We start from the raw sequence: 21,742 nt of genomic DNA, 5'->3' as shown, positions 1-21,742 counted from the left end.
GAAATTGATTGTTATAATTACTATTTCAAGAGTTTAGCCTACCTAGGCTAAATGGTTAAGTAAACTGCAAATAAAACACCAAAATGAATTGCAAAATCAAATCCAACAGTATTCAGGACAGAAGTCTTACTAAGATGAAATCTATTACATCAACATTTGTCTCCATTAATTGCCTTCAAACACATTGACTCCTACAGCCCAGATTTTGATTTCTTATGGAAATATTTATACAGTGTATCTGTGACCCAGCAGGTAAAATCTGGTCACATCCCCTCTGATTCACTACAGTTAGTAATGTGATGTTGGATTTCATTGCAGGTCATACTGACAAAAAGACAATTTTTATCTTTATTTCCCATTCACCTTTCCCTTATTTTGTTTCAGCAGTCATAAAAAAAAGCAAGGGTGAGGGTTACAAAAAGACCAGAAGGGTTTTCTGACTAGAAACTGATGTGCCATGTACTAAGAGCATACGATCTGCAGGCTCTCAGGTAAAGACACTCAGCCAGAAATAAAAGAGAAACTAATTAGAAAGTGACTCGGGGACCCTTTCATGCAATTAGCGTTTTTCTTCTGCTGTACAGAGCAAACTTAAAGACCTGTCTGAACACCGCACAGTGTCCACACTGCAGTTCTGCACACAAAGCTTCACATTGGACAAAATATTTTTGTCTTGTTTCCTGCTGAGAAATTCATTCATCTTCTGACCATATTAATCATTTTAAAGTATACTTTTCTTGTATTCTACTCAAAACAATTACAAATACAAGACTATCTTAAAGAAACGTGTTTCACTTGACACACGGGAAAAAATACATATTGGATCTTGCTCATCAAATGGGTAACCCAACACACCAGGCCACAAATACGATGAACAGAAGATATCTAATCAAAGCTTCCAACCTGTCAAGAACAAATTATTTGGCCATGATTAATTTAATTCATGAAAAAAATATATTTTGCTCAACAGTGTTATTCATGAACTTACAGCTTGGCCTTAACTACCTCACCTGGAATACGCCCTAAAATCCATTCCCTGCATAGGCAGGCCTAGAAGTTTAATTCAGGTGATAATATAACCTCTGATCTGTTGCTATTTGATTATTCAGACAGAAGAGGAAAATACAAGACAAAGAAATGAAAACTATTGTCCCTTTCCTTTTCACTCCTCCCCAAGGTATATTTTTGTCAAATTTATCATTGCAATAAAAATATTACATCTGCAGCTTAGCACTCTCAAATAACTAAATTATGCTATCTCAATAAATGAAAAATCCAGAATCAGTATTTATGGAGTTAACAACAGAGACATGAACTTTAAACAGTTTCTGAGAATATTCTTCATTGCCTCCATCTTTGCTGTAGTCCATCATCTGATTTGCTGCAGAGAAGATCAGTGCAGAAGGAAAACAAGGTGGAGCACAGAGCTAGCCAAAAGAAACAGTTTAAAAAAAATCATTCATGTTGTTTTCTCTTTAACTTTCCCTCGTCATGTTTTCCCTAAAGTTTGCCCACCTGGATTTGGGTAGAGTAAGTGAAGCATGCAACACCTAACACCAACAAAACAATGCTAACTTTTGGTTAATGTCAGAGACATTATTTGAAAAGGCACATTAAACCTTGAAGGTAATTGAAAGAAGCAAAGGCTTTTTAGCTGGTTTTAAAGCATGTGGTTTTTTGTTTACCTGTTGTTCTTTGTTTGAGAGGAGCTGTTTCTGTGCACCACAGTATGGATGCTAGGTACAAGTTTTCCCTACCCCCTCACACTTTTGAATCCTCCTCCTCACCCACTCCACGGCCACTCCGCGGAAGTGCAGGAGTTGAGATTGCACCACAACAGCATCGGTGTCTTTCCTTTTGCACTGTCACTTTCTTCCTGATCCGTTGTCGCAATCTGTAAGCATTACTGTATTTGAAATTACTCTTCTGTCTATAGCTTTATAGCTTTAAGTACTTATTAATATGCTAAATCTAAACTCAAATATTACCTTGCTTGTGATCCCAAGTACTAAAAACTGAAATATGCCTCTACCACCGTAAAGCTGCTTCTGAACAATGCGAGCTTTTTTTCCCAGCCACTGCAATCTGGCATCCAACGATCTCTGCAAGTTGCACATTTAATTAGAGTGAGAAACTCGTTAAGGTATCTGGAATATTAAGATGATAGCATTGTTCTAAATAGCACTGTGCACAATCGAATATGGCAGATGGCACAGACTGCTGACACCTGTACTGGTTTTGCTATCTTGCTGACAGATACAAACAGTCAGCAGTATAATTGTAAGATACATAATCATTAAAAAGGATCTGAAAATAAAATGCCCATCAAATCTTCAGGTTTTTGGATGACTGTTTGTTCATAAAGAAGCATTTTGTATTCAGTCACAGAATTTGAGACAAGAGATGCACAGGTTGTGGTTTTGCTTTTTATTTCTTTAAATGCCACTCCGATTTTTATGCATCAGTTCTACTTAGGAACCAAACATTTTCTTACTTCTTCGGAAGTGACAATGTAGTGCTATTGGGGTCATGGGAAACTTCATTCCTCTTCACCTGCATGTTCAAGTGACATATTCACTTTTGCTCCTCATTAGTCCAGACTCAGGGAGTATATTCAATGCTCTGGGGAATCTGATTAAAAATGGACATGCTTTAAGGTGCCTCAGCTTGCAACTACTTTACTGATAATGCTGATGTGATGGGAGTTCTTATTTCTCCCCAGAAAATTGTGAGATTTTAGTTTTTAAAAAGTTATGCAATACCCAAAAAACTCAACAACAGTTAATTGGTAAATCTCACGGTGAAATGGCGTACTTTAAATCATACCAAGGATAGAGAAAAATGACTTAAGATGTAAGATTTCATATTTGCTTTAGCTTGAGAGTGATGGTGGCAGGTAAGAGATGACTCAGCAGTCACTAGATCTCGCAAAGTAAGTGGTCTGTTTTTTGGAAGAAGAAAAAAAGGTATCTTGTTTGCACACATCAGTACTACTAACAGACAATGACAGAAAAAGAGATAGAGAGAAGAAAGGTTATATTTCATGTTCTAGTCAGCTTCTAAGAAGCGCTACCAACAAGCATTACTTCAAACACCTAGCCCCAAAAACTTGTCTTCAAGTCTCAATTTCAAAAAATACCACACTTCCTTTTGGTTTGCTTTTATTTAATGCCATAGAAAAGCAACAGTTGGTACTACACCTACTTGCAAAGACTTGGTACAATTCAGGATTGACAGCTTCCACGACTGTGCTAGATTTCACATGTTGGTGTGCTGTTTATGGAGGTACCTGAAGAGCTACCATTCAAAAGAGTGAGGCAAGTCTAATCTCCGATTCCTGCAGTACATTTTCTATCATCTTGTTCATTATTGCAGAAAAGAAATAGAACACTAGTGTTATGGTCATGGAGAACTTTGTTTATTGAAGAGTTTCTTCCCTGAAGCACTTGTCTTATCAAAATTACAATCTATGTTTTAGCTTTTAAAACCTATGCACATATTTTGACCCAGAATTTTTCAACAAGCTTGGGTTGTTGCAGGTAGCTTTGTCAGAAAGTAAACTGCTAGTTTTAATACTGAAGTGTATACTGTTTCATTTTTCATTATTGAAATAAGCTTGGATGCATTCCACTGATCAATGCTGAAAATTAATTTCTTGTAGTTCCTGGCATAAATATGTCTCATCAGCACTGACTTTTTGTACCGTAACCCCAAAAGGGCAAAGCATGCCAACCGATGCATGATGACAGATTTGCAGTTATTGGCAACTAATGTAATACCATCATGTTTTGTGAATGCCTACATTTTCAGAAAACCATTAATATATATATATATCTGAACAGGCCATTACCTCTTGTGGTGTTAATGCCACATTATCCGCTTCTTTAGCTTGATCTTTCAACTTCAGGTCAGAGTTTAGGCTTACCAGACAACAACCTTCCTGTTATTAAGTGTTCTTTCACACCGAGAAAGAAACCTTCTCTGCCCTATTTTTCAGAGAAACTGTCCTTTAGTGAAGAATACTCTTACAGAGGACACAGCAACATACTTATGAGAAAATTAAAGGTATCTTTTACTTCCAGGAGAAGAAATGAAACAGCCCACAGTACAGCAAAACATTAGGCTTAAGAAAAATAAAATGCTATAAAAATATAAAATTACCTTTCTTATACTGGTTTTAATTTTTTGTTACTGCAATACCTATTTATTAATAGCCAATAGAGATTGTCCAGTTATCTTAATATATACATAATGTTAATCTTGCAACTCAGTTTGCATGATACTGTTAGTGAAGCATGAGTATCCATTCCCTATCTGAAGACTTGTTAAATAGATAAGAATTAATTCGATTTTATTGGAGGTGTACAAAAAAAGTTAAATATAACACATGAAATGCTTATGAGTTCCAGGCAGATTTTCCTAAATTTAATGAAAAAAATATAGATGAGCTTAAGGTTTGGTCTCTTACAAAAACTCTCTTGCTGCTCTTATTTAAGCAAAACAAACAAAAGACAAGTCTAATTACACTCAAGCTTTTCTCATGAACTTTCCCGAACATAAAGTATTATTTATTTTGATCAGTTGAACAGGGGGAAGTTGCCAAGAAGCTTAGTGAAATCAAGAAATCCGAAGCTCTTCCCAAAGTTTCACATTAACTTTTATACCTGAAGAAAAAGTGGAGAGTCTCAAAGATTGCCAAAGAGTAAATACATGAAGAGAAGAAACTATTTCTTCCTCAGAACCAACAGCACTGAGAATAGCAGTTCACAATTAGTGTTCTTCTGAAAATAGTTTCAATGCATATGCTCCACTTAGATTAGGCAGTTCTTAGCATGGACTTGTGCTGATCTATCTGATACAACCAAACACCGATGAGATTTTTCCTGCTGGAGGAGATTTGTCAGTTTTGCAAAATGCATGTCTCCTAAGGAAGTAAGGTCCTTGTATCCATGTTGTGAAAACACAGATCAAGGAGGAAAAGCAAGCCTAAGAAAGGTGGTTCTTCAAATATTAACAGGTTTGGTTTCAATCTGCACCTTAGCACCTGGGTGCATCATAATTATATATTTCTTCCATCTCCTTATCAATTTGATGTTACACACTTTATTTAGGGACGTTGAGTCTCACAGCACAAAACAATTTCATTCTCAGGAATGGTAGATGAATGAGTTGTCTCTTCTGCTACAGCCTACCCTCCAATCTCAGTTCCTTAATCCTGGATAGATTACTTTTTGTGGTTTTACCTGCATGGCGCTGCATTTATCATTGTTACAGAGAGCCTTTTGCAGCTGATTACGTTTAAAGAGCAGAATGAATCAGGGAAGATTTTTTTTTCCCCATTTCGCGAGCAGTTCCATCAAACTACTAAAACAAATCCAGACAAGCAACTGTCTAATATCAGTGTTTCTCAGTTGTAGATACACACATTGGAGAAAAATCACTGGTGATTAAAGAGACTGTGATGAAATGGGCAGAAAAACCTGCCCTACAAGACAGAATAATAATAAAAAAATCATGTATTGTTTCGATATACATTAAAGGAAGATAAAGGCGTGAAACAACAGAATTCACTGTCATCAAGCACTAGATGTCCATTCTCCATCTCCATAACGTGCAGTTATTTTGTTTTTCACATCTAGATTCTATTCTGAATTAGGACTACTCTGGTAGCTTTCAATTTAAAGACTGCAGCCATATGCTTTAAAGAAGAATTTCAAGAACAAGAATTTCTAATTTAACCTGGCTTTACTTTGGGGTACCACTTGGTCCATTAAGGCCTCTTAAACTCATCCCATTTTTAAAAATAATAAAGTCAAACTGGCCAGAATAGTAACATGGAATCCCTTTTTATGCGAATTATGTTAATTATTAGCTACCTTCACATGGAGCTGATTGCAGAAAATGATGTTTTTTTGACATTTTTGAAGTGAGGGCAAAAAAGGGCAGTATGCTATTAGCCTTCTTCTCTGTCATATTTCTCCTATATACATATTTCCATTATTAAACACATTTTTATTCCAGGTGGGTAGACTGGACAATTAATCCCCAGGCATCTGCAATGGATCTCAATTTGACAGCAGGACATATCTTTACGTTAGCTTTTGGAATATGAATGCTCTCTGGATAGCCAATTCCATTCTCAACCCTTCAGCATGAGATTCAGCAAAAGATTATATTTAAGCTTAGCTTAACAGAAAGCTTCTAGCACTGTATTTTGGAGTTTCTATCTGGTCTTTCTAGTCTCTTGCCAACTACTCACATCACAACCGACAAAATTCTGAAGACTATGGAAATGTTTTGGTAAGAGTTATGAGCACAAGTCTGGAAATTCAGATGACCAGGAAGTATTATGATTTCTTCCCCTCCTTGACTCCTTTTATCCTCTCCCTTTTTTATTTTCTTTTTTTTAATAATTTACCTTTTGCCAAGAGTGAGTAGAGGTACAAAATTGTTTTAGGAATGTACTTTTTCAGATCAGATTTATTCAGATGGATACATCCCTCTCACTTCCTGTCAGAAGATGAAGGCTCTCCCATCAATGATTTCTTCATGGAAATATAATGGGGTAGATGTCATTATTTATAGCACCACAAAGTCACTGCAGGACTTGACATACCTTCTCCTCCTGCCCTTAAAGCAAGTTTTGCTGTTTTAACATGTTTTTGCCAGGATGACAATGAGGTACAAAATGCAGACAGGTGAAGATAGGCAAATAATTAAGCTATTTTAAAGTACTTGCTGATAAAGATGACTCCACTGTGTTAGGTATATCAGTTTACTGTCATATCAGCAAAATTCAAGCAAAGAAAGCCACAAGATTTACTTCAGCAGATATAATTTTCATTTCCAAAGATTTATGGTTTCATGAGTATAATGTCTTCAGTTTATGCTTTTAGAACTACCAGAGCTTTAAAAAGAACTTTGCAGATTATCTGCATCAACTTGAAAGCAGACTGGGACAGCTTACTTCAAAAATGAAACTCAAGAATACTTCCCTCTGCATTACCCCCATACCTATACAATTCATCCTGCTATTAAAATCATTTGCTTCAATTTGGCATTTTTATTGCTTTTTTTCCATTTTTGTTGTTTTAATAGATAATTGATTTGTTTTGTTGTCTTCTTTAATTTCTTAATTTCTCAAGGAATTATTTAATCTGCCCAACATGCAAGAGCTGTCCCCCTACAAAGCTATGAAGCAAGCTGTATCTTCTCTTAAAAAATGAAGTAGAAGCAATATAGAATGCTGGGGGAGAAACACTTTCTCCAAGTTATGTAAAACATGTTTTCAGTAGTCTCATAGTATTGGTCAGCTTGGATTTTAAAATAATAATTTTTCAAGGGCACCTGTTTTGGGGAAAATTTAAGTTCCTTTCCTGTCACTGTTTCCAACATCATACTGGCTTTGGTATTAATAAAAGGCAACATTTACTTTGGTATAGCAAGTATATAGACCTGTTAAACCTGTATTTTTTACATCAGGTTATAGATTTTGATAGGCTACACATTCTTAGATTGGGCTATAATATTCTAAATCATACTTTCAAAGTTACCAATAGCAGTCCTGAAGACACCATCCATTTTCATCAGTTTGTACTTTGATTTTCTGATTAGGAAAGCACTGACATGGCACTACAGTAGCAAAATACAAGGGAAATCATTAATCAAGAATTAGAAGCAATGTCAGATCTGGCTTCTGTCTTAGATCATTACATTCCTGACGTATTTCCTTTCCCACATCACCTGTCTCTGAATCTAGCAGTACCTAGCATTACTGGAACCCCACAACATATGCAGCTGATAAGGTTTTTTTTTTTTTTTTTAAGGTAATGCATTTGAACCAAAGTAAATTACACGGTTCATTTACCATCTGTTCGCTTGTTAAATAATTCAGTCCAAATCCTTTCACGTTTTAATTTTTGTCAGAGTGATGCAGTGGCTGGCTATTCTTTCCTTTTGGGAGATTTTAAACTGAGTCATAGAACTAAGTGGTGTGCAACGCTGAACTCCTACAGGCGAGGTTTCCTGCATGATGCACACACACGTTGACACCCTTCATGTATCTGATTGTCACTGGTAAATTAGCATCTTTGCAAAATTATTTGTTTACTCCTGAGAAAGCAGAGGGGGGAAAGGTTGAAAATCTTTAATGCAGTTTCAGAACACAAATTTATTTCCTGGATGATTTCAAATCATCCAAGCCACCAGCCAAATACATAGTTTGTGTAGACTGAAAATATTTTGTGCATTTACAGACTGAGTGTATCATTGTAACTCAGTCACATACAGTACATATACGTACTGTGCATTTATTTTTTACAGCTAAAATAAATATATGTAGTTCCCCCTTTTTTTTTTTTTTTTTAAGTGCCTGCTCAACACAAAAATCAGCCTGAAACTGCTGAGGCATTCTGTAGCTTTTGAAATTCATTCTCCATATTAAAAAAAAATTACTCCTTTTTCAGTTATTTCAGATTTAACTAATGAGTTATATCACCACATTTATTTCTGCTTTATTCTTAGATGCAGGATATTAATAGCTCAGTAACAAGCAGTAAACATCCATTGTGACAAAATTTAAGTAATTCATACAGGGATAGAGCACAAAGTGGGCTGTAACCAGATTTTGGGGAGGTGTGAGTGAGAGAAGCTTTTCCCAACCTGTAAAGAACAGATGAGTGTTTTGCATGTGAAATTAAATTGCATAATTTAGTGAGGTTTATTATTAGCAATAGGACTGCTTTAATTTTTCTGCCAAATAATTTTTTTGGGAGGGAGGGAGGATGACACAAACAAAAAAAAAGTAAAGGAATACAGCCTGAGATTCAGACACTACAATGTATTTAAATTAAATTACTATGCAAACCTAAAAACCAAGTCTAGCATCCTTTAATCTTTTGATATCAGACAACTGCATCAGAGACTTAAACCAGGATATCCTCTAGTCACTTCTTTGCCCAGCTTCCCATCCAACTGCCTTAAAAATCTGGTCCTGTCTCTGATATACCACAAAAATACACTTAAACTCCAAAAAGAAAATTGGTCTCTCACAGCATGTAAAAGAAGAGGCAAGAGAGTACAGAAGCATTGGCTGGAGATGAAACGAAACCCAACTTACAGATAAAAGCTGTTTATAAGACTATCAAGGGAACGGCAGATGTGAGCATTGGGAAAGAATTACTCCTTGTGAAAATGAGTGTAAAACTCTACCTTGCACAATTCCTTCAGTGTGCAGTGTCAGCTTTTCCCTTAAAATAAATAAATAAATAAAGGAAAATCAGCCCCAAAAAGTTAGGTCAAATAAAGCGTAAGGTACAACGGAAGAGTTCAAAGTTTGAGAAAATTCACTGATGTGCATTTTCACTGAAATGTTTCATTAGGGAAAATGAGACAAAAGGAAAGTCTGACAGTAAAGTTGCTTCATCTAACAAAAATCACAAAATGTTGTTTATAAGCATTATGGTTTAAACATCCTTGACCAGAAGGTGTACTATACCAACAGCATTTAGGATCTAAGTAAAGCGAAAGTAAAAGTTGGTTTGCATTCAGTCAAACCAGTTTAGTTTGCACGTACAAAAATGCCTGTGCAATAACAAATGTGATACCTTATGAGCTGTTACTTTCATATATCCTATGGATGTAGTTTAGAAGCCTAGACCAAAATTCAAGACTAAGAGGTAAGGGACCTATTCCTATCCCTGCCCTCTGGTCTGCCTCAAGGGTCTGAGGGAAGAACAGTATGTCCAGAGACTTCAGCTGTAGCCTCACCTCCCGGTTACCACTTTCCTCTGTCATGCCACCAAAGACCACAGCTGGCAATTTAAAATAACCAGAAACCGGTGTCCATGCACCTTAAAAAAATGCAGTACAAAGTGAAGTGGCCCACAGCTGCTGCAGATGAAGTGAATCGCTCCTGTAGGAAAGGGGAACATTTGTGGGGGCAGCTTGGTAAGCAGCCAAAGGCTGGGGAGGGGCACAGCAAGGGAAAAGGCAGCCCAGCACTGCTTCCCAGCCAGAAACCCTGGCACATTCAGAGCACTGCATTTATTTTGTATCTCTGCTCCCCTTTTTCATCTTTTGTCTTACCCATTGTAATGTGCTGCTACCGAGGTTTGTGTGTTGATGTTTGTTTGTTTTTTTTATTTTTATACTTATTTTTTACCGCAGGTGCCAGATGTATTGGAAGTCTGATTTTAATCAGACCTTCAAGGCATAGTTATACAAATAATTGCATCCTCCCAGATATCAGGAACATATTTGAAATCAAGGCATCATACTGTGCTTGAAAGCAGGTCTGCAATTCACTAATTCTCCTCTGAAACATCGAGCATCAGAACTTCACCAAATCAGCTAACACGATTAAAATCCCTAGTGTGCAAAGAGAAGCGAGAGTTCTTCCGACAAGTTTTTCTTTCATTCTTTGTATCATTTTCCTTTCTATGGCTCCTTGGCAATTTTCCTTTAGCCAAGAAAGGTCCTGTCACTCAGATATGCCCATGGGACTTGATACAACTTGCACTGATTAAAAAGAAGAAAAAAATGGCGCTCCTGGAATTTCAAAGGTTAGATAAGACACTTAATACGAATCAGTAGATCCAAGTTGAAGTGATTTGTTTTATTAAGAGACAGGTGACCTCTCCGGGACGTTAAAAAGCCACAAATAACAAAGCTCTATTGGATGGATTTCCAGAAATTTTCATATTGAAAGATTTTACAGTTAAATCAACTTCTGTATGTAGATATTTAGGTGAAAATACTTATACCTAAGCTATTTGGAATACAGTTTCAATGTCTTTAAAAATAAATTAAAAACAAAGTAAAAAAAACAAATCTCTGGCACTACAATACATTCACACAAGTTAATTTCCTCCCAGATTTTTAACATTCATTCCACACCAACGATTTATTTCTTGAACTGAAAGCAGACACAAATGGATAAAACTATTAGATATTTCCTGTAGAAAAAACAAAGAGCCTAGAACCCTCTTGCTAGAAATATATAGTACAAAGTTTGCCCTTTCCCCATTATTGTGCACTGATGGAACCAATTAAGGTTGTCAAATTTTTGTCCAAATGTCACCTAATATTTTGTTGACCATACAGCTATTTTCTTAATACTATAAAAACAAACAAATAATAACAACAAAAACAGTTTTGTTCACATGAGCTCAGAAAGATGCTTCAGAGCATCCCACCAGGCTGTGCACTGAGAGCTCCAGGGGAATGTGCCTGTGGGACACATCATCTCTCAGACAGGAGAGGGAGAAGACTGGGAACTCAAGAGCTAAATTAAATCTGCTCATTAGCAAACGACATGGATCTCACATAATACTGGAAGTAAAAATTTGCCAAACTCTGATCCAGTAAGGTGTTGCAATACACAGTTTTAGAAATTTGTGTTTCCACTGATGTTTGCAAGATAATTTGCATTGTATCAGGGTCATAAATCCAGCTCTACCTATCAACGGGTAAACTTGTACTGCATCTGATACTAAGAATAAAGAGTTTAAATGGACAACCCAAGGCCACAGCAACAGTTTGGACTTCTCCAAGGACACCTGCTAAATTTTATCCAGCTTACCCATTTCACTCACATTACAATTTCTCTGCTCTCCCCTCCATTTTAGTGTCCTCCTTCTCTTTCACATGTGGTGCACAGCGCCACCCAACTGCAACCAAAACTCCATTTCTGAACCTGGAAATTCCCATTTTCCTTAATCCCTCAAGGAAGAAGCAATTTTCCTCCCTGTCCTCCCCCTCCCCTGAGTATAAGGGAAGGACAGGAGGTGGGCCAGCTTCCCCATTGTGGAGGCTGCGTTTGAGCCGAACATCAGCTTCACTTCTGTGGATGGCACCCAGGGAAGCAGCAGCAGAGGGTGGTGCATGGAAGAAACCAGGTTATCCAGGTTATACCATTTGGAAACATGCCCTATTAAGCAGCAGTCATCTTTGCCTTTTACTGAACACAACTCTGCTCTACTTGATAAAACAGATTGGAGCGCTAATTTGGACTGGCATTATTGAAACAAAATCTTACGTCCATTATTTTGCACAATTAGTGCTACTCTCCTTTGCTCTAGCAGCTATGTTACTGGTCTCTTTTCCCAGAAGATCCACTGCTCTTAGTAGGACCAACAAATTTTTAATGTATTAAATGGAGTAAATGTACTAAAAATGAATAATTTAAGAAGATTAGTTATTCTTGTTAAAACATAATGGACAGTCAGTAGTGGCTTACTTCTGTTTACTTGACATTGTTGTGGATGTCCCCAGAAATGAAATCACAATCTAAGTAAATGCAGAAACAATAACAAATGCCTTCTACCACTCCCATCCTTCATTAGTTCCTGGGTGAAAGAACTGTCTGAGCATTTTAAGCTTAAAAACTTGATGTACACAGACAGACTTCAAAAGGAAGAATCCCTACTGACTGATGTACAAACACTGAAAAGTTCAGCAGTGCTAGAAGCCAACCATCAGTTTCCCTCCCCTGCAGCACTTCTCTGGGTCTCCCCAAACATCCACAATAAAGGGGAAATTGCAAAACGCACGGCTTCAAATTTAGAGGCTACCCTGTTATCTGACAATGTATGCACAATTGGTCTGGACTAACAACTGACAAATTGAGTCCTGCTCCACTGAAAATCAATTATCCTCTCAAGAACATGCCCATCTAACAAAATCTTAAAAAATAGGAAAAACCTTTCTTGATGGGTACAGGGAGCCATTTCTGTGGAAAGGACACAGTGAAAGCAACTGAAGGCATCAAGCATCAGACAGATGACTGAAGTATGCATTTGAGATGTGGGAGAGTTATTTCAGCTTCCTGTTCTTCCCGAATCAAAACAGGCCATGGGGGAAAGAGCCCTGCACATACACTCCCCTTCTCTCCCCTAACTTTATTTTAACAAAAACGTTGCCAGAAACTTAAAAAAATAAAAATAAAAAAAAAATGCATTGTTTAATCTCAAACACTTCTGCCTGGTTTTACTAACCACTATAGTAATATCTTCCTGTGGAGCTTCGTATTTATAAGCCTGGTTCATTTCCTTCTGATTTTTTTGGTAAAATTTCCTTCCTTGCTATAGCCTACATCTCTTAAGAGAAGTGATATTTAACACACAGGCAGGACATTTTGGGTTGCCTTTGCCATAAAGGATTTTAGAAGTGGAACTCTCAATTGTTTTTATTTTAAAGGATGTTTATTCTTAAGTAAAAATCAATTATTTATGTATGAACCCTTAAAAGAACATGCACAATAGCTTAACTCCAGTACATGCAATCTGAGCACTTCAATATTTATATTAGCTATTAAGAACAGACAATATCTCTGCCATTTTATATTGGTGCACTTGCACAGTAGTCAAGATGCTTTAATAAACTGTTTTATCTAGTAATCTTGTAGGTTCAGAATTAGAATGAAAATTATGTACCTAGTAAAGTGTGTAATAAGACATTTATGTTTTAGTTTTATTAAGGTATATATTCCACTGAGTTAAATATTCTATTTTTCCATGGAGATGGTGGTTCATAGCTATCAAGAAAAATGTTTGTTATGAGCACTACAGTGTATGAAGTGTCATAGCATTTACGATTATTTTCGAGTCTAAACTTAATGCTTTTCCTGTACTTCCTAGTCATAACATTATTTGCAGACTTGAGGATGCTCCATTTTATAGCACACACCAGTCTCTCCATATCTTAGCTCTTTATTTTCCAGATAAATTTGCTCCCTCAATGCTCTCTCAAAATGAGGGAGAGGAATGTATTTCTTGGAAACAATGGAAATACATTCTGATTGAGCTGCAGTAACCACATGGACACATGAAGATAAAACAACAATCCAGTGACTCTTGAAATAGAGCATATTTACCTCATATTTAATTATTAGCATCAAGCTTTTAAGAAGTAAAAGCATCTGCATATGGAGTATTGTGCGAACTACTCAGTTTCTTAGGTATTTGTAGGAAAATATTTTGTAGGAAAACAAAATGCCTGTGTTTTTCACCAAGCTCTGTTTACTCATCGTGCTCAAGAAATCATGAGTTTGCAAAGTGGTTTACAAAAACAAAACAACTGTATTTTTACCTTCTTTTATGTGTGTGCACGCAACTATCCTCCCTCCTTTCCATATCAGAAGTTCCCTCTTACATTACCTGAAAAACATGCAAGAACCAGCAGGATTAAAAACCTCAGCAGAAGCTTCACATAGGCACCACCTCAGGAGTTCCAGAGAATTTCAATAAAAACAGCTAAAATTAGAGGTCTAAGCCAAGTATTAGGTAAAATTTTAGAGCATCTGAAGAGACCACCCCATTTGACCATGCATACACATACAAAAGGAAAATCTTGTTACATTGAGCAGAGAAAGAAACAAACAAGAAAAATTAATTGAATTACAATTACCAACACTGCAAAGATGGTATCTATTCCCAAAATGTTATTAGCTCCTCGCTGTTAGCTAGGATAGATACTGCTCTCAGGAAGCAGAAGAATGGATAGTATTTGAAGTCAGGGGTTATGAGAGGACAGTAGCTAAAGCCATTTCCCTAAACAGTCAGCAAAATAGATTTTTACCAGAGGTAAAAGATTTCAGAGTTTAAGAGATTTAGCAGAATTCATAAGCAAGTTCATGGTACAGATAAGGGAGCTGCTAGGAGACAAAGAAAATAATTTTAGATAATTCCTTTTCACCTGCCAGGAAGAAAAAGCCTATAAAAAGAAAATATTGTACAGCTTTAAAAGGTATTGTTAGATTATATCGTGGTTAACCATCAGCCATTTTCACATCTTATTCTCAACAAAACATGCAATCAAACCAAATAGACTGTTCCATTTTCACACAATTGCCAGCCCTCGATAACTCCATGCTTGCATATTTATTCAAATGACTGTATCATAGCCCACATCTCCTTTTTGCTCAACTCCTAGCTATTTGCCAGTCTGAAAACGCATAGACCAGAAACCTTTCTTTCAGGTGGTCTGTTTAGCATAATTCATTTACAAGGCACTATCTATTTTTAATTGTTATTTGGTTGCTTTTGGGTAAACCAGATGGAAAGCTCTGAACCCCAAAATTTGTCTCCAACCTTACCTAATAAAAGCTTTTATCGTTCTCCACAAAAGTTCCCTCTGTTTCAAGTTTAGAAAACAAAACCCACAGCAACACTACTACTGCATCACTACACGTATTAACAATACTTTCCCTGTAACTGTAGCTTCTCAATAAACAAACTACGTATAAGTCAAATCAGGGTCTTCCGTATTCTTCTGTCAAAACCACAGTATTTTCTGTAGGTCAAATATGAGGGTAACTGCACACTGATCTTGCAACCTTTCTCAATTTCTGGACAGTAACAAATAGACTACTTCTAATCTTGTTATGAAGTGTAGGGTCATAAAACTCATGATTATATTGCTCTGAAAATTCACCTGAGGCTTGAGGCACTAATCCACTAGGTATACTAGATTAGGTTTCCCTTTTGCAATTGTTCATTTATAGTTTTAACACCACTCACAGAGCAGGACCCTGAAATTCAGGTTTAATTGCTTATGTATAGGGTTTCTTTTTTGGTGTGACATGAATCAATTTTGCCATCATAACGTCAGCAAAGAGAAAATTTCCATTACATTCATTTATAGGGAAACGTTATTTTCTGAGACTATAAACCACTGACATTTAAGTCTATTAAACAGCGTTGATTTAGACAAGATAAAGTAATAGATGTACCATACTACATAGGTGACATCAGTTGAACTCTATTTAGGTAGAAAATTTAAAGAGGAAAAGACACAGAATGTCCTATTTTATCTTCCCATTTTAACTGTTTTAATTAGCTGGGTGGAACAACTCGTCTATCTACCTGGTATAAACCAGTTTATTTCAACTAAATTTCCCGAATAGGTTAGGTATTACACTGATGACATATTGGTCTTTCCAGAAGTCTCTGCTGATACAAATTATCTCGCTGCTTAATTGTGGGCCTCTTAACATGAAGCAGAAGTATTGAAATCACAGGTCAACAAAAGAATAAGCGATCAGGCATGTATATGACATCTAAAAGACCTAGAAAGCAGTCCTATTGGATGTCATAACCACAGACCAACAATACAAAAAATTTCAATTACACAATCCTTACTCGATGCGTAAATATAATTTCTAATAGTTTAATTTTCTTTTTCCCCCAGAGAAGTTATTTTCTAGGGCCTGCCTCAATTATTTTCACGTACTCATGACAAAGAAACACCTATAACATTTTAGCTTTCAAAAGTTCACGTTTACTGAAACAGCAGTTTATCTGTAATAGACTTTAAGATTATATAATTCGTACATGTCTCCTACCAACTGTATTTAATGTCTTAAAATGCTAAAAAGATTAACAATGGAAGCCAATAAAGATACGTTATTAAAGCTCAAACATTTGATGACAAGAAACTTCATATATTAAACACATTTTTGTATTCAAAAGAAATTTGTATTCAAACAAAATGTCAGTTGAAAACAAACAGGCAGAAATGAACTGACACTTCTATCATATTGAATACATTCCTTTTAAACTATCTAGTGTTGCATAACCACCTGAAGTGCTAGACTTATCCAGATGCAAATCATGGGTAATTGAGCTATGTGCATGCAGGTACCGGCAAAGTGGCTTCTCTGCATTTCTAGTTTCCACGAAAAGTATCTGACAAGTTTCAATTAATATTTTCAACAAGAACGAAGTAAGAAAACAATCCCAACCAGCTTTAGTTACAAGACAGCAAAAGCAAAATTTTGGTCATAAATTACAATTACAGGAAACTGATGATAAATGTTTAAAGGTACTTTGTAACGACAGATATATCTCCACATGTTAACTCCAAGGATGCTTCAGAATTTGCTTAGAAAACTCATAGAACAAAAGATTAGGAAGACAAAATGTGAAAGTGGTTACTTACTAAAAACAGGAAAGAAAGTAACAGTGAAAATTTATGATAGTGTAAATTTAGGAGTTTAATGGACTGCATTTTTATTTTACCAGAACTCAGTAAAAATCAGTATTAGGTCTCAAGGAGAGAAAAATAAAGGGTTTAATACCACATTTCTCTGGAGGAAAGAAAATTACACAGGTAGCTCAAACTTGGGAAGAAAGCACTCAAAACTAGATTAAAAGTTGTTTTTTACAATTTAGTCTGAAGTCAAGTTACAGCACCTTATATAGCACCAAAAAATGCCAAATTTAAATATTTCATTTTATTTGTGATTCAGGATGTGTTTCAATCACTGTAAATACAGAAATGCTAATTACTGTCAGACTTTTGAATGAGGATAGTATACAACAATATGCTCTCTCTGTGACGTAACTCTGTTGAGTTTTGAAACTCTGATGCAACGCTGGTAAGGTTTTTTGAAATTTTATCCTTTGATTTTTATTTTAGTAAATCAAATGCCAGTTTGGAATTACTAAGCTCTGTGCCATTTCTAGAAAGTCTGGAAGAGTGCTGGTAGTGCCAAAATACTCTGTACAATAATAAAAAGGCCAGTTGGAATGGATTTTAAATTATTAGGCAGGTGAAGGAAGAACCTCTTCATGACAGGTTGATATTGATATTCTTTAAAATTATTAGTCTCTGGAAGTTCTAGTAAGCATAGGTATTAAAACTATTGTTACAAAAATGAAACTGAGAAAGTATGTCCTATCTACTGAGAAGTATGCCCTATTTCCTACCCTTATCACACTGTCTCCCAAAGGATGTGTAGTTGGTTTCAAGCTACTGGAATACCCAACTGGGAAGAGCAATGTTGTTAGTCAGATCTTAAGTACACATCCTTTTAAAAATCCTACGCTAAAAATACAAATGGATATTCAGAGACAACCATGATGCACGTATGGGGATGATAGAGAAAGAAATAAAAAACAGAAATTAACCTAAATTATCAACACCAAAAATAAATAAATAAATACCACAACAATGTTTAAAGAGAAGTGTATTAAAAGCAAAGAAAGAAATAAGTCATAGAATGCCACATGAGTTTTCAATTTTGAGGTGTTGCTATTTCATACCAGAGGCACTTATAGGTAGATCGCCTCTCTACATGTTGTTCTCAACATCCCAGTCCTAGAAAGGTATCAGCTGGCTTGGAAGTCTTCAAACATATATATGTTGGAGCTTTACGAGAGTTTATGAAATACAGGTTTGATAAATGCAACCAGCAGTGAGAATAATCATGATGTTCAGAAAGATTTAAAGTGTATAAAGAAAAAAATGAGACATTGTCAAGGAAATGATGGCCATGAACTACAGCAATGGCATGAAGATGGGTTAAAGGAAAAAATTAAACAGAGTATCAAGAGGAAAAAAAAACCACAGAAAAGTGTTTTCTAAGGGAAAACATGGAAGCTTCATCATTTCAATCACTTAAAAATAGTATGGGTAAAGCATATGAGCATATACATCTGCAAGAATCACAGAGTGGCACCAAATCATAACTGCAACAGGTGACTTGATGGGCTCTTTTCCATTCGGGGTCCTCAGCCAATACAAAATCAACACAACAGATAAATTGAAAGGGCCCAACCTGGACTTTTTTGGAAAGTGAGGGTCAAGTTTGAGATCTTCCTTAGAAAAAGAACACAGAGAGAAGGTGAAGTTTAGTTCTTTGGTGACAGAGCTCCTGCAGCTTTAGATAAAATTAAATACAAATATAGAAATTCTCCTTATAAACTTTTAAATGGAATCTCAAATTTGGGATTAAGACATACTAAGCTTTTACCCAATTTTCTGCTAAAGGAGATCTTTTTGAGCTCAGGCACATTAAAATGGAGATATCTACTTCTATCACAAACTAATTTGAGCCAGCATTTTCAGCTCTGTCTAGCACAGAGCTTAGATAGCCCAGACAATTTTTATAACAGGTCCCAAGCTAGAGCAGTATGATTGCTCTTGGTGAGATTTATGGAAAGTCATTACTGATTAGTATTACTGATTGACAATGATTAGTACTCCTGTAACGATAAGTCTTATTCTACAGTATGTGGTTACAAAATATCAATTAGAGTGAGGGAATGGGTGGTTTTACACATCTCCTTGTTCATTTCTGGAGGAAGAAGTAAAGCTATATCACGCACTACTAGCATCCTGAAAAGCTGAAAGGAACATTTTGTGAAACTTCATTGCTTCCATAAAATACCTTTTTTTTTTTTTAACACACTAACTTTTTCACTTTTAGGCATCTACATAAGCATGTAAACTGCTTACATGAGTTAACTGCTCTAGATTAAAATTGCTATGCTAACTGCAAATATTTTCTGAATTTAGAAATGCTGCACATGTGTTGGTTCTAAAAGCACAGTGGATTTCAAGCCACCTCCTATTATTTTCCAGAGGGCAGACAGAGTTGTTTCCCTCCTCTTTCAACTTGTCACAAACTTATCTTCTTCCATGTTATGGGATCAAGCCTAGCTTACTGTCATCAGATTCCAATAATGTTAAATATGAACCCATTGTTCACATATCCCTGTTCATAAGCAAAGGAAAATATCAAGCAATGGCCATCAAAGGAGACTCAAGTAATTGTAAATAATGTTCAATATATACTTTTCAAAATAAGAAAAGTGTTTGCATCTGCTTAAGTCTCCACCACCACCACCCCCCTCCCAGCAAACATCACATTTTCCAAAGTCAATTTTGACAGATAACTAATTTAATGATTTCCCTTGGCTGTAACATCCAGGTACTTAGCTTGATTGCTTTCTCATCTGTCAGAAAATAAATGTTACTTTGATTTTACGACATTCTATACCCAGAAATAAAAAACTACATTATTCTTAAATAACTTCTGTATTATTTTTCTGATCTGATTACATATTTGGGTGAATCAGTAAAGCTTTTTGCAAACAATTTACAGGCTGCACACATATGGGATGTCTTCGTGGAAGTGATGCCAGGTATATCCATATGCTGCACCGCAATAGCAAATATATCATGTACTCTGAGTATCTGGCTTCCAGGACTGTGAGATTATTGATTTTTTCATTCCATATTATAGATCCGGTAACAGATCTGGATTTCATTTTGTGTATGATGCTTTAGAAAACCTAGAACAGCTTTGTCCCATAGGCATTGACTGTGCCACGCACTCAAGCAGCCCTTATCCTCATTTTGAGGAATCAGGACTTTAATGAAAGTCTTCCTTAAAAGCAATGTTATTTTAGAGCACAGAATATATTATTTCCTAATTTCCATTCATTCAATGTATCTTCTTCAAATAATTAGTAGATGTATGCATCTCGTTACCACCAAATGAAATCACCATTGTAACTCCTCAGATGCTGGTATTTTGGACTCCAGCAAAGCTAGAGTCCTGCCCTGAACATCTTTATCTCAGGAATTTATGTAGCCCTTATCATCATACCATCCATAACCGATCAGATGTTTTCATCTTTACAACGTGCTGTGAAGCAGGGAAGTAAAACTTCTGCTTCATGGCTGGATCAGAACATGATAAATTCTGTTAAGTGATTTACCCCAGGTTACGAGAGATGAACAACCACAGCAGAAATCGATCCCCTGGCTCCCATTCCGGTGTGAGCTGCTATTAGAATCATATTTTGCCTTCTCAGCCAGTTTCAGCTCTATTTTCCTAGCCATGAATAGGTCATCGATCTGAAGAATAACCCACATACTGCAAGCTCTTATCACTTCTTCAGAGTACATCCACAGATCAAAGTCACTGACTGCTGAAATTCATAGGTCCTGCCAAGCCACTGATACCCTCATCTCCATCAGGCTTCAGATATTCTTCATTATCGTCTTCTGGACTGTCCTTTGCTCCCTGATGCCTACAAACATTTTCACGCTCTAAACTCATGCTCCTTTCCAGTTGCTCCTTAATTACTGACTGCTTTAGCCCTTACCATTCTATCCTTATAAATACTAATACAACTCTAAATAGGTCTTTTTGACTATGTGTAAACAAAAGTCAAGGACCTCATCTGATAGGGCTTCTGAGAATTACAATAAAATTCGTAAGTTGTCATCAACAAATTTGTCCTGACATTTCAGCAATAGTCAGCAACAGAGACTTTTGTACCTACTGTTTTTTTTGTTGTTGTTATTTTGTTTTGTTTTCATTTGTAGTTCAACTGGTAGGATCTTTTGTTACTGGTAGGTAACTTTTTTTCCTGGACCAACTGCTGAGTGGAATATCAGCCCGTGGACTGCATGACAAATTCATTGGCAATATCTTGATTTTCTATAGGATGCTGACAATTAAAAACAGTACCACTGAAATCTGTATACAAATATTTTGGAGGCCAGAAATCATACTTTAGGAACCCCAGATTGAAAACTAAAGAGACCCAGATGAAAAGTCCTGCTTATACATACTGATATGTGACTTTTTTCTCTAAAACATGAGTGACAGATGCCTCTGTGTAGCAATTAAATGTTTCCTCTTCTCATGTACTACTGTTCAAACAAAATATTTAACTATAAAATATATTCCTAGCAGGGATGACATTAAGCAAGAAACAATAACTCTCTTGGTTACTCGCTAAACTTGCAGCCTGGTAACCTCCAGTTCAATGGTTGTAACTAGATTAGTTATATCTAGTTCTCAAAAAAACATGGATCTTACACAATTGCCTTCCAAAATACTTTTTCACTTTATTACACTGATATTTTAGTTATACTGCGACAGGCAAACAAAATTTGGAAACATAAAAATACATCATAATAATCTGTAAATACACCATTCCAG

General features: G+C 36.1%; 1 long non-coding RNA gene across 1 annotated transcript in view; it reads right to left on the bottom strand.

Annotated features, from left to right (window-relative positions):
• Positions 1-21,742, bottom strand: part of LOC106038630 (uncharacterized) — a 201,598-nt gene that overhangs the window by 92,251 nt on the left and 87,605 nt on the right. Inside the window, exon 2 of the long non-coding RNA XR_010831306.1 lies at positions 14,089-14,156. This is a non-coding gene — a long non-coding RNA (uncharacterized lncRNA). The remainder of the gene's footprint in view (positions 1-14,088; positions 14,157-21,742) is intronic.

The sequence above is a fragment of the Anser cygnoides genome, chromosome 4, assembly GCF_040182565.1.
Source record: "Anser cygnoides isolate HZ-2024a breed goose chromosome 4, Taihu_goose_T2T_genome, whole genome shotgun sequence".
NCBI classification, from domain to species: Eukaryota; Metazoa; Chordata; class Aves; order Anseriformes; family Anatidae; genus Anser; species Anser cygnoides.
Note: the sequence above shows the minus strand (reverse complement) of the source record. Positions and strands in the feature narration are given on the sequence as shown.